Below are 15,179 nucleotides of genomic sequence, written 5' to 3'. Positions count from 1 at the left end.
TGATTAATTCTAAGTTGTTGAAATGTATAGTTTTGACAATGAGCTACTGGCTGTACACAAGCCAGTTCTAGTGTACACTATGATTCATCTTATCCATTCGCAGTCTGATCAGGGCATTCTAATAAGCATCACGGACCCAAACAAAATGCTGAATCCTGTAGCATAGGTTGAACTTCACTGAAACAAGGTGAAAAAATAACATTTATTTCTACCATCTGTTGCAAAGTCTATTCTTAAGGAGAAAATTATTTATGTTTAAGGAATAATATGAACATCTTTATGGAATTAGAATTTTAAGGGCTTCAAAATGGATATTAGTCTGCCTGGGATTTTGTAACAAAATACCGTACACTGGATGGCATAAACAAAAAACATTTATTTCTCACAGTTCTGGAGACTGGGAAGTGAAAGATCAAGGTATCAATTTGGTTCCTGGTGAGGTTCTCTTTGTAGCTTGTAGGGCCACCTTCTTCCATTGCCTCCACCTTTCCTTTCCTCAGTGTGTGCGGGCAGAAAGAGAGGGAGGCAGGGGGAGAGAGAGAGAGAGAGAGAGAGAGAGAGAGAGAGAGAGAGAGAGCGCGACAGAGAGTTCTCTTCTTATAAGACCTCCAAACCTATCAAATTATCAGATTACACTCCCCACCCCGCAACGAACCCTTAGGACCTCATTTAACTTTAATTACCTCCTAAAGCCCTGTCTCCATGGAGTCACACTAGGGTTATAACTTCAACATGTTAATTTAGGGGGACCCGTCCATGCCAGGTGTCAGTAAGAAGAAACAAGGAGATGACCAATAAACATTCTACAGAATAAATATAAATTTTAAAATAGAAGAAAAAGGAGAAGGAAGGGAGAAGAAAGGCTAGAGAGACAGAGACAGGCAATACTGTAGTGACGTCAAACCCTGCAAGGGGAAGTGTTCAATTCCTGGTAGTAGAATGATGGAAGAATATAAAGAATGGGGCTGCCTGCTACTAAAACTTAACTTCTTATGTTCTCCATTGAGTCCTATCCTTCATCTTCTTTAAAAACTTTTGAAGTCTGGGACAAATAGAATGGCCTATTGAAATATTTTATTCAATATCCCCCACTCCCTCTCTCTCTCTCTCTCTCTCTCTCTCACACACACACACACACTCTCTCTCTCTCATTTCAGAGGAATGCAAAGCAGTGAGTGAATTGCACGTCCAAGTCTGTGTAGCACAGTGAGAAGAGACTGGAAGTAGGTGGTCACAATAAGGGTGATACATGTGAGAAATTTGGAATCCCTGGGAAGGCAGTGTAAAAGCACAAGATTGTATGTTCCTGTGTATTAACAGATATATTGGTTAGAATACTTTCCTACGGGAAGACTAAGGTAATTTCATGTGTGTTAAACAAGATAATCTCAGCTGATAGAACACCTATTTTATTGTGAATTCAGGAGTAGAAATATATGCTGTGTATATATATCCTCTTACATACCTACCTATGGGCATACACACACTCCCCCCACAGGTAGGCATGTGAAAGTATGCATATACACACAGAGACACACACATGCACATACGCAAACAGACACTGTATCTATATATAATGTGGTTCATTGAGAATTTGCGAGTACATAACCAATTAATCATATGCATTGTATATAAATGTTACATATATAATTAATATATTTTCAAAATAGTAAGTCCTACTTGCTTTTAAAGGGAGTGATCAGATTATTTTGGACTCAGATCCAGGATAAATACTTTCTATAAAGTTAAGTAAAAGGAGATAAAACTTTTTTGGGGGGGTTAGGGGTGGGATAGTGGGGGTGGGGAGGGTGAGGAGGGATAACGTGAAGAAATATCAAATATAGGTGATGGGGAGATGAAGGCAGCAAATCACCTTGCCATCCATGTACCTATGCAACAATACTGCATGATCTGCACATGTACCCCAGAACCTAAAGTACAATAAAAAAATGCTTGGAAAAGTAAAAGAAGAGAGGAAAATGTTACAAGCAAAATTTCCTGGGTATAATAAACAGAAATATGTTGTGAGGATCATTATAGGATAAAAATATTGGAAAATGAGGATAAAGAAGTAAATATGGAATGAATTGTGCAGGGACTCTACTACATCTGAGTATGACATTTATGCCTCAAGTTAATAATTCTTATCTTTAATGTTGTAACTCATTTGAATGTAAGACATATTTGTCACTAATTTCTAATGAGGATACACAATTTATATTTGTAAAAATGTAAACTAAATTGGTTTCAATTTAGCCCACTGGTGACTCATAATCACTCCCTTGCATGATGATACACTTGTGTAGTGGTAAAGAAATCAATTGATCATGCATATTTTGCCATGAATTATAAACAGCACCCATATAATTACAGCCATATGGTCATAGGCATATTTTATTTATATAAACAGTATTTGTTATAGTTATTTTCCAAAAAGTTAAAGCAATGTTGAAAAGTTATCTTTTAAGCAAAAGAGAGCCATCAAGAATTTTGCGTACACAATGTGGAAATCATAGAGTAAAATTGTTATGAGGGTCAATCTTGCAACAGAATGTTGGGTGTATGGAGGAGATTATAAAACAGAAAAAAATATTTAATTCGTCTAGTATTCTAATTTTTCCTGATTACCTGATCTCCAGTCTGATATGTTTTGGCTCTGGCAAAGAAAACAGTGAAGGCACTGCTTAGAGGTGTCTTTCAGTGGTCCATTCAGATTTGAGAAATTTGCAAAGGTAGACTGTCTGTGCTACAGAAAAGGAAAGATAGACCTTTTGACAGAGTTAGGACCATCCAAAGTGTTATTAAGAGAGATGCCAAGCTAAATTGAGGACTATAAAGTATGATATCACTTATGCTCCAACGGTATTTAGCAATTAATGACTTTGTTTCATTAGAAGCTTAGAGAATTAACAATTTCATAACTTTGAGACAGAAAGACAAGTCTGAACTGGATAGACTCGGAAGGGACATTTTATTTAACTTAGAGTTATTTTCAAAATTGAAAAATAAAAAACAAAGTTATACAGTATTTTATGTAACATGAATTATATCTCACACAATGTGACTACAGTTACAGTCACACAATGTGACTACAGTTACATAATGAATGATTATTCAGTTTCAATAAAATAGCTTAAATTCTATATGTTCTTTATTTATGTCTACTCTAAAGTGAAAACTAAAGAGCAGTTGGCAAATTTATGAGAAAATGATTTTTTCTCAAACTGGAATATAATTAAATAAGAATATTCGTGGTATATTCCTTTTTCTACTGATTCAAAAACAAATTATTTTGCTTTTATTCCAAAATAATTTTTCAAAATGAGAAATAGCAATGAAAAGTGAATCTCAGAGAACTATGGGAAGGACTATATATATACATTACTTTTCCATACATATTCTGCTTATATAAGGATTATTTTATGATTACTATAAAACAAATGAAAAGAACTCTATTAGTACTATCTGCTAGCATTTATTACTAGATCATCTTTTGATATCTAAAGTGACCCCTTGTGATTATGAATATAGACACAAGATAAGTCATGCTTTTAGTTCTTCCAAAGGAAGATATTTGCATAAATTCTGCATTCTCGATTCAAACAAAAAGCATAAAAATAATTCAGTCTAATGTAATTAGTGAGATTGGTGCTAATATAGTTTCTAAGTATTATGATTGTGTTTTTGCAAGTGGGGACAGAGCCTATGGAAGGCAGTTCAGGGACACACGCTGAAAATAGAATTCCTCCCTCTCTTGGTCGCATTTTCTGAGAAAAGAAATGACGAGGGAGACAGAATTTCAATTTACTTTGGTTACTTAAATTAATACCTTTAAATCCAATTATGCTGATAAGTAAAATTATATCTCGATGAAAAATGAACATTGACTTTTTCAAGAAACATTGTTCTTTAAAAAAGTTTACAGATGTGACATAAGACAGTAAAGAAAAAGCTAAAAAGTAGATTGCGGTAGTTTTATTAGCAGGAATTAAACACTGAGTTTTTAAGGTAAAGAGAGTTTTAATCTTCATTGGTATTTAGCTCATACAAATCTAACTCAATACTTTTGTGAAAAATATGCTTGAGAAAAATTATCATGGAAATAGAATTTCTGGCTTAGTTGAGTAATACACTGAAGTTATAGATATGGAGTAAAGGGGAAATGATTTATGTTACCATGTGAGCTAGCTAAAATAGACTTCTCTATTTTCTTCTTATTATATGCCTTCTATGCCTTCAAATATAAACCCATTATCCCAGAAGACAATAAAGTAGTTGGACTGAGATTAGTGGAAAAAATGTTTTGTTCTCTCTTGTGATATACAAAACACTCTTATTTGAATTGTGCATGTCAATTGTATTTTAACCAACATGGCCTATTGAATGTTTGCTGACTGCTTCCTTCATACATAGAACATACACATATATGACAATTAAAATACCATGTATTCATTATTACTGTATTAAAAAAAGATGTCTTATGATCTCATGCTGAGATAAATTTACTGAAAAAAAGGATCAGATAAATACAATCTCTTATAAAGTGTTCTCCAGAAGATAAAATGGAGGATTACTACATAACTCATTACACTATGTACTTATAACCTTGAAAATCAAAATCAGAGGTCAATGTAAGAATTGAAAATCATAACCAAATTTCATTTATAATCATCATGTAATGACCAAAATAAAATATTTACAAAACATATCCAAATGTATCCAATAATGCATGCAAATATAATGTCATCAATTAGGCTCATCAGAAATGTACGGATAGTGTAATTATCTATTAATATAACTTAACATGTTACAGATTCAAAGATGAGAAGTATATAATTTCTTAATAAATGTAGCAATGGAAAACCATTACAGGGACCACTTTGCTATAGTGATGAGGAGGAAATCTTACAATTGATTTTATTTACACTTTGCTATGCCAGTCAAGAAAAGAAAGTGGTATTCATTCCTTATAAAATATAGGGCTTTTCAGAGCTCTCATTATATGGTTAAGTAGCAAGTGCCAGAAAGCCTACAATTTATTTTAATAGGATAAACTCTATCAAACTCTAGATGTCTTATAACTTGTTTCTTAATTAATGAAGAGAGATTAGACATTATATAAAGAATGAATGCAATTGCTTTTAAGTGTTCACCTAAACCAGTAGTTAGTTGAAGATTACACTGAAGTCATAGACATTGGATAAGGGGGAAATGATTATGTTGCCATGCAAGCTAGTAGTTCCTTTATTAACTTCTTCTTTTTTATTAACTTCTTTAAATTGACAAAATTATATACATTTACCATGTAAAACATGATGTTTTAAAATATGTGTACATCACAGAATGGCTAAAATAACATATGCATTCTTCATATCCTTATCATTTTTTGGTGGTGAAAACATTTAAAATCGACTCTTAGATATTTTCAAAAACACAGCAGACTGTCATTGTAAATGACAGTAAAATAGTTCTTTCAAATGTATTCTTTCTATCTATGTGAAATTTTGTATCATTTGATAAACATTGCTATAATCCTTTCTCTACCCCTACCAGCCAGTCCCTGGTAACCACCATTCTACTTGGTTTCTTTGAGTTCAAATTTTTTAAGTTCTGCATACAAGTGAGATCACGCAGTGTTTCTTTGCCCGTCTTTCTTCACCTAACATACTGTCATCCAAGTTCATTTATGTTGTCGAAAATGACAGGATTTTCTTCTTTTTTCACGCTAAATAGTATTCTATCACATACTATATTTTTTTTACCCATTTATTTGTTGGTGGACACTCGAGTTGATTCCATATGTTGACTATTTTGAATAATGCTGCAATGAACATAGGAGGGTAAATATGTCTTTGAGATTCTGATTTTGTTTCCTATGGATATACACTCAGAAGTAGAATTGCTGAATCATATGGCAGTTCTATTAATTGTTTGTGGAATCACCTTACTTTTTTCTATAGTGGCTGTAACAATTCATATTTCCACCAACAATGTTCGAGGGCTATTTTACTTCACATTTTCAACAGCCCTGGCTATCTTTTTTTTTTTTTTTCTTTCTCTCTTTTTACTTTTTTGGATAATAGTCATTCTAACAGGTGTGAGGTAGTATCTCATTGTGACTTGTTTTGCATTTCACTGACTATTAGTGATGTTGAGCAATTTTCCGTATACTTGTTGGACTTTTCATGACTTATTTTGAAAAAAAAAAAAAAAAAAAAAAAAAAAAAAAGGCCAATTCAAATGGCTTGTTTTTTTCCTGTACTGAGTTGAGTTCCTTGATGTTTTGTTTATAAACCCCTTATCAGATATATGGTTTGCAAATATCTTCTCCCATACCTATTCACTCCATTGATCGCTTCCCTTGCTGTATTGAAGTTTTACCACTTGACGTAACCCTATTTGTCAGTTTTCAATGGTGTTGCCTGTGCTTTGGGGATCACATCATAACAGTTCTATTTGTCTTTAGATGTTTTTCCTACTTAAACTTAACTTTCTTAATTAATAAAAAAAGAAAATTGTTCTTTTTCCAAAATCCTAAATTTCTTCTTTCACTATGCCCTTAAGATCACCACCACCATTTGCAAAATATGTATCAAAATAATTTGATTTTCACATCTCTTTCTTGGCAGCAAGAAAAATGACACATTTCTAATAATTAGAGCCATCACAATTTATGATTTATAACTTTAACTAGAGCACAAATCTACTTGATAAAATTTAAAAAGAATTAAGCAATTAAGCTTTATAGTTCTGTAGCCTCAGAGACCTACTATAAACCATAAGAAATTCTAACATTTAAATAGAAATAAAGATACACATACAAACACTCCAAACTGTCCCTTATAGTCTCTGACTTTAAAACCATAATGTGAAAAAGACATAAATGTTAAATAATTTTGCACAATGGTTTATTTTTAATTTAATTTTCTTGTGTAATTGGATTTGAAAAAGAAAAAGAAAAAACTTCAGGTTTAGTTTGTGCCGATGCCCTGAAGGTGATGAACAGTGCAATTGTTGCAGAGAACCCTAAAGCATAAAACCTATAAAACCTATCCAGGACATACTAAGAGATGGTGAAATTGTTCTTACAGAGTCAGTGAACTTTTGTTTTTAAAGCTAAAGTGGGTCAAGTTGCAGAGGCCAGGAAATTAGCATTTATTTTTGCAGAATTATTGTATTTCAGTGGCCATTCTTCACTATCTTATTGAAAATATCATTATTTCCTAGAATCATGCTTATGTGCTATTTTTCCTTTTCTTTTGGAAATAGGCAACACCTTCCACTCACCTCTTTTACCATTATGCTACTTTAAAGTAAGTAGACACATTATAGTGAACACATTATAGACCAAACAAAAAATATTACTTATCAAATGAAGTACCTCAGAACCAATATACATATTTTTAAAAAGAAGACTTTTTGAAACTAAGGCGAACATCTAGTAAATGGAATCTTGGAGTCAGAGTACGTGATACATATCATTGGCTGAACTTCCATTTTATAACTATGACTCTTTGCTCACACACACACACACACACAAATATTCATCCAAACTCATTTAATTAAAAATAAAGAATGGATGGGAGGTATAGTTAGCAGTAAATAATAGACTACTTGGTTTATTAACAGAGAATAGTGAATGATTAATTAACAGTTTGTGAATAATAAATAATAGATATATTTTACAGTGAGATTATTTCATCAGTACTGAGATTATTTCACCAGTACCATACTACGTGCTATCTAGCCATTACAAGCTGAGAAATAATCTGATGTTTACCTTATCTCTGTTTTCATCAACCAGAAGTGAATACAGCCATGGCATCAAATCAGAAATTTGAAAAAAATAATCTTTTGAGCTAGCACCTTTAAAGATCAAATTCTGGTAAGTCCAAAAATGCTTTACAGTTTGAATACTGCATTTGAGGTTTAATTTTTTATCATGGTAGTTTAACATTTTCTCAGTGACTGGTTACTCAGAATGTGTCACTCTTTAACAGTGCATATAATCACACAGTAGCTTATGTTTAAAATGTGTATATTTTCATGGGTCTGATTAAATTAGAGACAGTATATAATGTTACCTAAATACGTCTGCAAAGTCTGCTGATGAATCCTCTCGGTGTTCTAAATGTCTATTACAAATAATCAAGAATAAAGTAGTCTTCTGGTGTTTATCTTCTACTACCGGCTTATATATTCTGCAGCTGGAAGTAAGGAATCAATTTAATAAAATATTAATAATTATTTTAATAAATGTCAAAGATGCACTATGAGGTAGAAGAGAGAATATGTAAAAAGATTACTTTATGATAAACTATATAATGTGAAAGCAGAAGGCGGAAAATGTGTCAAAGTCAGTTAAAATTGTTTTATGATGATCCATATAATAAATAAAGGAAGGCTATCATTAATTCCCTCATTTATGGTATTATTATTATTTTATCAACATATGCTTCTTGTCTGCTTTCACTCTATCTTAAACCAGGTGAATCCTCAAATTTTTTTACCAAAATTAGTTCCTTAAGAATTTTCGAACATGCCAATCAGCTCAGGGGGAAAAACAGCATGTCAAATCTGAAGTTATCTTATCTCTTTGATTTTGTCTCCTACCTCCACCTCTCTTCATCTTCATTTCTTATTTCTTTATAATTCATGGACTTGCTTAGACTTTAACAACCCTACAACTTGATAGATGTTTTCCCTCTGTGTATTGTAATTGTCTCCTTTTCTGCGTAGGCAAATAATTTACATTTCCAGATACAGTGCAAATATCACTTCTGTGAACTATTTCTAAAATCCTCTTAATCCTCCTTGACTTCACTTCAGCACTTTTGTTATTCTTCTGTTGTTTATTCTTTTTTATTTAATCAGATTCACCAGACACTCAATTCTTTGAAGATAAGGGCCATTCCTTAAAAACCTTTCTATCCTCAACATCAAACATTGTACTGGAAACACTGACAAATATTCTCTATTTTGCTAAACTTTAGTCAAACTTTTTCGAACTCTCTTCTCAAATAGGCTTCAACTTTAGGGCTTCCATGCACATCTCTGCATTGTTCAATATCAGCATGAATCCTGCTAAGTGAGTTTCAGTTTAGCCTGTATATAATGCACTTGATATCTGATCACCCACAGTATTTGACTGGGTTCCTCATCTTTCACTATCCCTCAAGTAATATTTGATGACCTGTCCTGCCTTTACCAGAAATCTTGCTAGCCACACTCCTCTTTTTTTTGATGTATTCAAAATTGAATCAAGTTCTATATAAAATCTCTTCTCCTAATGAAATAGTTCCTAAGTAAAATTTGTTTTTACCATTTTACTGACCAGCTATTTTTTCTTTGACATCTTGTATAATTCAATTAATTTTTGAATTAAATTGAATTGAAGGAGATTTTATAGAATTAATCTTTATCTAAACTGATAGTGTATTGACATGGGGAAAAAAAGTAAAATGAATTAAAATATAAATTTAGGAGGGGTAAACAGTTTTAAGATGTCCAGTATCTAGTAAACGACTTGGAATAAAAAGCGAGAAAATAATTGTGGGTTATTAAGTATAATAATTAATTATTATAATTGTGAGAAAAGGAATGCATTTGCATCATAACAATTTTGAATGTAAGTTCATTCAAAGTCAGTACAAGTAAAATATGTACTAAATAATCAGAGGAAAGAATTGAAACAGGTAACTTTGATTTAGACTAAATGTCTCTTATAAACATAGCATTTTAGAGGTGTAAAGCCCTTAAATAATTATCTGTCCCTGTCAAAAACAAGTATTTGAATAATCTTCTCCAAGGATAAGAAGAACATTTTGCTCATTATTTTTCTCAATAATTAATTAAAATATTCATTTCCTTATGTTCTATTGAGCTACAGGAACTAACTACTCCCATTTTTCTCCTCCTCATCATCTGCTCAACAATAAACTAACAGAAATCATGACAATATTATTCATTTTAATAATTATGCAATATATTAATATTGATTTATATAATATTAAATTATAAATGATGCATATGAACAATCTTGTATAAAAGATAATTATTCAGATTAATTAACATCAATATGTTATTTTTACTTTTTTCATGTGGGCATTCCATATCAAATCAGTTCCAAGTGATGTTGTATATAATACTAGAGTATTACTATAAAAGATAACAATTCTCATAATTAGCAATTAACATATCTAAGGAATTATACCTTTTTTCTTTGTTTGATTGAAATATTTTCTTCTTTTTTAAAATTTTTAAAACAGGGTCTCATTCTGTCACTGAACCAGAGTACGGTGGCACAATCACAGCTCACTGCAGCCTCAAACTCCTGAAGTCAAGTGACTGTCCTGCCCTGGCCTCCCGAGGTAGTTGGGTGTTTTATTATTTTATAGAAAAATTAAGCAAAATTTTAGTCACTAATAATTTTTAAAATTATTGTAGTTAAACTAAACATGCTTTTTTAAGTTAATGGATGTATGATCAGTGACCAAATTTCATTAATTCTTCAGTGACAGTGACATCAATTTTATATAAGAAGCAAAGAAAAAAATTTTTTTTTTCTGAGCCCTTCCCTTCTGAGCCCTCAAGTAACATAATCTTGCACTCAGTGATGGTAGAAATGCAGTAAGGGTGAAAAAAGTTGCACATTGTCCTTTCTGTCAAAAGCCAGACTTTAAAGTTAATGAGTGTTGGCAGGAGTGGATAATGAGTCTGAGCTCAGTGAAATAGCATAAATAAACAAGCAATCAGTCCTTCTGGAAATCAAGGACACTCTTAGAGAAATGCAAAATGCACTGGAAAATCTCAGCAATGGAATCAAACAAGCAGAAGAAAGAATTTCAGAGCTTGAAGACCAGGTTTTTGAACCAACCCAAACAACAAAGGCAAGAAAAAAAGAATTTAATAAATAAACAGAGTCTTCAAGAAGTTTGGAATTATTTTAAATGCCCAAACCTAAGAATAATTGGTGTTCCTGAGGCAAAAGAAAAATCTAAAAGTTTGGAAAATATATTTGAGAGCATCATCGAAGAAAAACTTTTCCAACCTTGCTAGAGATCTATACACCCAAATATAAGAATACCTGGGAAATTTATTGCCAAAATATTATCACCTAGGCACTTATCAGGTTATCTAAAGTCAAGATGAAGAAAAGAATCTTTCTTAGGAGTTGCGAGGCAAAAGTACCAGGTCACCTATAAAGGAAAATTTATCAGATTAAAAGCAGATTTATCAACAGAAATCCTGCAAACTAGAAGGGACTGGGGCACTATTTTCAGGCTCCTTAAACAAAACAATTATTGGCTGAGAATTTTTTATCCAGCTAAACAAGAATTCATAAAAGAAAAAATGAATCCTGAGAGAATTCACCAGTACCAAGCCAATACTAAAATAATTTCTAAAAGGAACTCTAAATCTGGAAGCAAATCTTTGAAATACATTAAAATACAACCTCTTTAAAGCAAACATCTCACAGGACCTATAAAACAAAAACACAATAAATAGTTTTAAAAAAGGATATTCTGGCAACAAACATTAATAGCAGGATGAATAGGATAGTATCTCACATCTCAGTACTAAAGTTGAATGTAAATGGCCTAAATGCTCCACTTAAAAGATTCAGAATGACAGCATGGATAAGAATTCAACAACCAAGTATCTGCTGTCTTCAAGAGATTCACTTAACACATAAAGACTCACATAAGCTTAGGGTAAAAGGGGGAAAAAAACATTTCATGCAAATGGACACCAAAATTGAGCAGAAGTAGCTCTTCTTATATCAGACAAACAAACTTTAAAGCAACAGCTGTTAAAGAGACAAGGAGGGACATTATACAATGATAAAAGGACTTGCCCAAAAGGAAAATATCACAATCCTAAGTATATATGAAACTGGAGCTCCTAACTCCTAACACTGGAGCCTGGAGCTCCCAAATTTTTAAAACAATTACTACTATATCTAAGAAATGAGATAGACAGTAACACCATAATGAAGTGGGGGACTTCAATAATCCACTGACAGCACTAAACAGGTAATCAAGACAGAAAGTCAACAAAGAAACAATGGATTTAAACTTTACCCTAGAACAAATGAACTTAATCGATATTTACAGAACATTCTACTCAGCAACTGCAGAATATATATTCTATTCATCAGCACATGGAACATTCTGCAACACAGACCATATAAGAAGCCACAGAACAAGTCTCAATATGTTTTTAAAAAACGATACTGTATCAAGTCCTCTCTCAGACCACAGTGGAATAAAATTGGAAATCAACTCCAAAAATAACCCTCAAAACCATGCATATGCATGGAAATTAAATAACCTGTTCCTGAATGATCATTGGGTTAACAATGAAATAAAGATGGAAATTAACAAACTTTTTGAACAGAATGATAATAGTGATACAACCTATAAAAAACCTCCAGGAGATGGCACAGGCTGTGCTTAGAGGAAAGTTCATGGCCTTAAGAGCTTACATCAAAAAAGCCTGAAAGAGCACACATAGGCAATCTGAGGTCACACCTCAAGGAACTAGAGAAACAAGAACAAACAAAACCCAAACCTAGCAGAAGAAAGAAATAATAAGATCAGAGCAACACTGAATGAAATGAAACAAATCAACAACAACAACAAAAAATTAGAAAACACAAATGAAACAAAAAGCTGGTTCTTTTGAAAAGATCAATAAAATCGATAGACCATTAGAGAGATTCACCAAGAGAAGAAAAGAGAAGATCCAAATAAGCTCAATTAGAAATTAAAGGGAACCTATTACAACTAATACCACAGAAATACAAAAGATTACTCAAGGCTACTATGAACAGCTTTACACACAGAAACTAGAAAACCTAGAGGAGATGTATAAATTCCTGGAAATACACAACCCTGCTAGATTAAACCAAGAATAAATAGAAACTCAGAATGGACCAAAACAAGCAGTGAGATTGAAATAGTAACAAAAAATTGCCAACAAAGTCTAGGCCCAGATAATTCACAGCTGAATTCTATCAGACATCTGAAGAAGAATTGGTACCAATCTTATTAACATAACACTGTTCCACAAGACGGAGAAAGAGAGAATCCTCCCAAAATCATTTTATGAAGCCACTATCACCCTGTTACCAAAACCAGGAAAGGACATAACACAAAAGGGAAAACTACAGATCAGTATCCCTGATGAATATATATGCAAAAATCATTAACAAAATACTAGCTAATAACATCCTACAGTATATCAAAAAGATAATCCACCATGATCAAGTGGGTTTCATACCAGGAATGCAGGGTTGATTTAACATTTGCAAGTCACTAAATGTGGTACACCACATAAAACTAAAAACAAAAATAATATGATTATCTCAATAGATACAGAAAAACATTTGACAAAATCCAGCAACCTTTTATAATTAAAACCCTCAGCCAAATCAGCATAGAAGGGACATACCTTAATGTAATAAAAGCCATCTATGACAAATCCACAGCCAACATAATACTGAATGAGGAAAAACTGAAACGTTCCCCCTGAGAATTGGAACAAGACAAGGAAGCCCACTCTCAACATTTCTATTCAACATAGTATTGGAAGCCCTATCCAGAGAAATTAGACAAAAGAAAGAAAGAAAACACATCTGAATCATGAAAGAGGAAATCAAACTGTCACTGTTTGCTAATGATATGATCATATAACTAGATAACCCTAAAGACTCCTCCAAAGACTCTTAGAACGAATAAATGAATTCAGCGAAGTTTCAGGATACAAAATTAACATACACAAATCAGTAGCTCTGCTATACACCAACAGCAGCCAAGCTGAAAACCAAATCAAGAACTCAAACCATTTTATGATAGCTGCAAAACAATTAAAATACTTATGAGCATACCTAACCAAGGAGGTGAAAGATCTCTACAAGGAAAACTACAAAACACTTCTGAAAGAAATCGTGAGTGACACAAGCAAATGGAAACACATCCCATGCTTAAGAATGGGTAGAATCAATATTGTGAAAATGACCGTATTGCCAAAAGCAATCTACAACTACAATGCAATTTCTGTCAAAACACCACCCTAATTCTTCACAGAACTAGGAAAAACAATCCTAAATGTTATATGGAGCCAAAAAAAGAGCCTGCATAACCAAAGCGAGACTAAGCCAAAACAAAACAAAAGTCTGGAGGCATCACAGTACTTGACTTCAAACTATACTAACGAGGCCATAGTCACCAAAAAGAGCATGGTACTGGTATACAAATAGGCACATAGACCAATGGAATAGAATAGCGAACCCAGAAATAAAGTCAAATACTTACAGCAAGCTGATCTTTAACAAAGCAAATCAAAACATAAAATGGGGAAAAGACACTTCATTCAACAAATGGTGATGGGGTCATTGGCAAGTTACATGTAAGAGAATGAAACTGGATTCTCATCTTTCACCTTATAAAAAATACGTAAGTTTGCTGAAAGACTTAAGTCTATGACCCAAAATCATAAAAATTCTAGAAGATAACATTGGAAAAATCTTTCTACCTATTTGCTTAGGCAAAGACTCCATGACCAAGGACCCAAAACAAATGAAACAAAAACAAAGATAAATAGATGTTGCTTAATTAAATTAATAAGCTTCTTTGCAGCAAAATAAACAATTCACTGAGTTAACAGACAACCCACAGAGTAGGAGAAAATCTTTGCAATTTCTACATCTGGCAAAATACTAATATCTAGAATCTACGAGGAACTCAAACAAATCAGCAAGAAAAACCAAGCAATTCAATTTTAAAAAATAAGTTAAGGATATTAATAGACAATTCTCAAAAGAAGATATATAAATGGCCAATGAACATATGAAAAATGCTCACCACCGCTATCAGGGAAATACAAATCAAAACCACAATGCAATACCACATATGGTACAGCATACACTGCTCAGGTGATGGGTGTACCAAAACCTCAGAAATTACCACTGAAGAACTTATTCATGTAACCAATTACCACCTGTTCCCCCAAAACCTATTGAAATAAAAAATAATAATAAAATAAAGTAAAAAAGAACTATTGATTGCTTTTATTCTTCTCCTGGGGAAAAAAATAAAAATAAAAGTTCTTCCACTTCAAGAGTCTTCTCTTCAGAGCCAAATCTAATTCCAAGCAAAACTACGAAAACTCTGACT

Source organism: Saimiri boliviensis, chromosome 3 (genome assembly GCF_048565385.1).
Source record: "Saimiri boliviensis isolate mSaiBol1 chromosome 3, mSaiBol1.pri, whole genome shotgun sequence".
In the NCBI taxonomy this organism is placed as follows: domain Eukaryota; kingdom Metazoa; phylum Chordata; class Mammalia; order Primates; family Cebidae; genus Saimiri; species Saimiri boliviensis.
The sequence above is the reverse complement of the archived record's forward strand: the minus strand, read 5'-3'. Positions refer to the sequence as shown.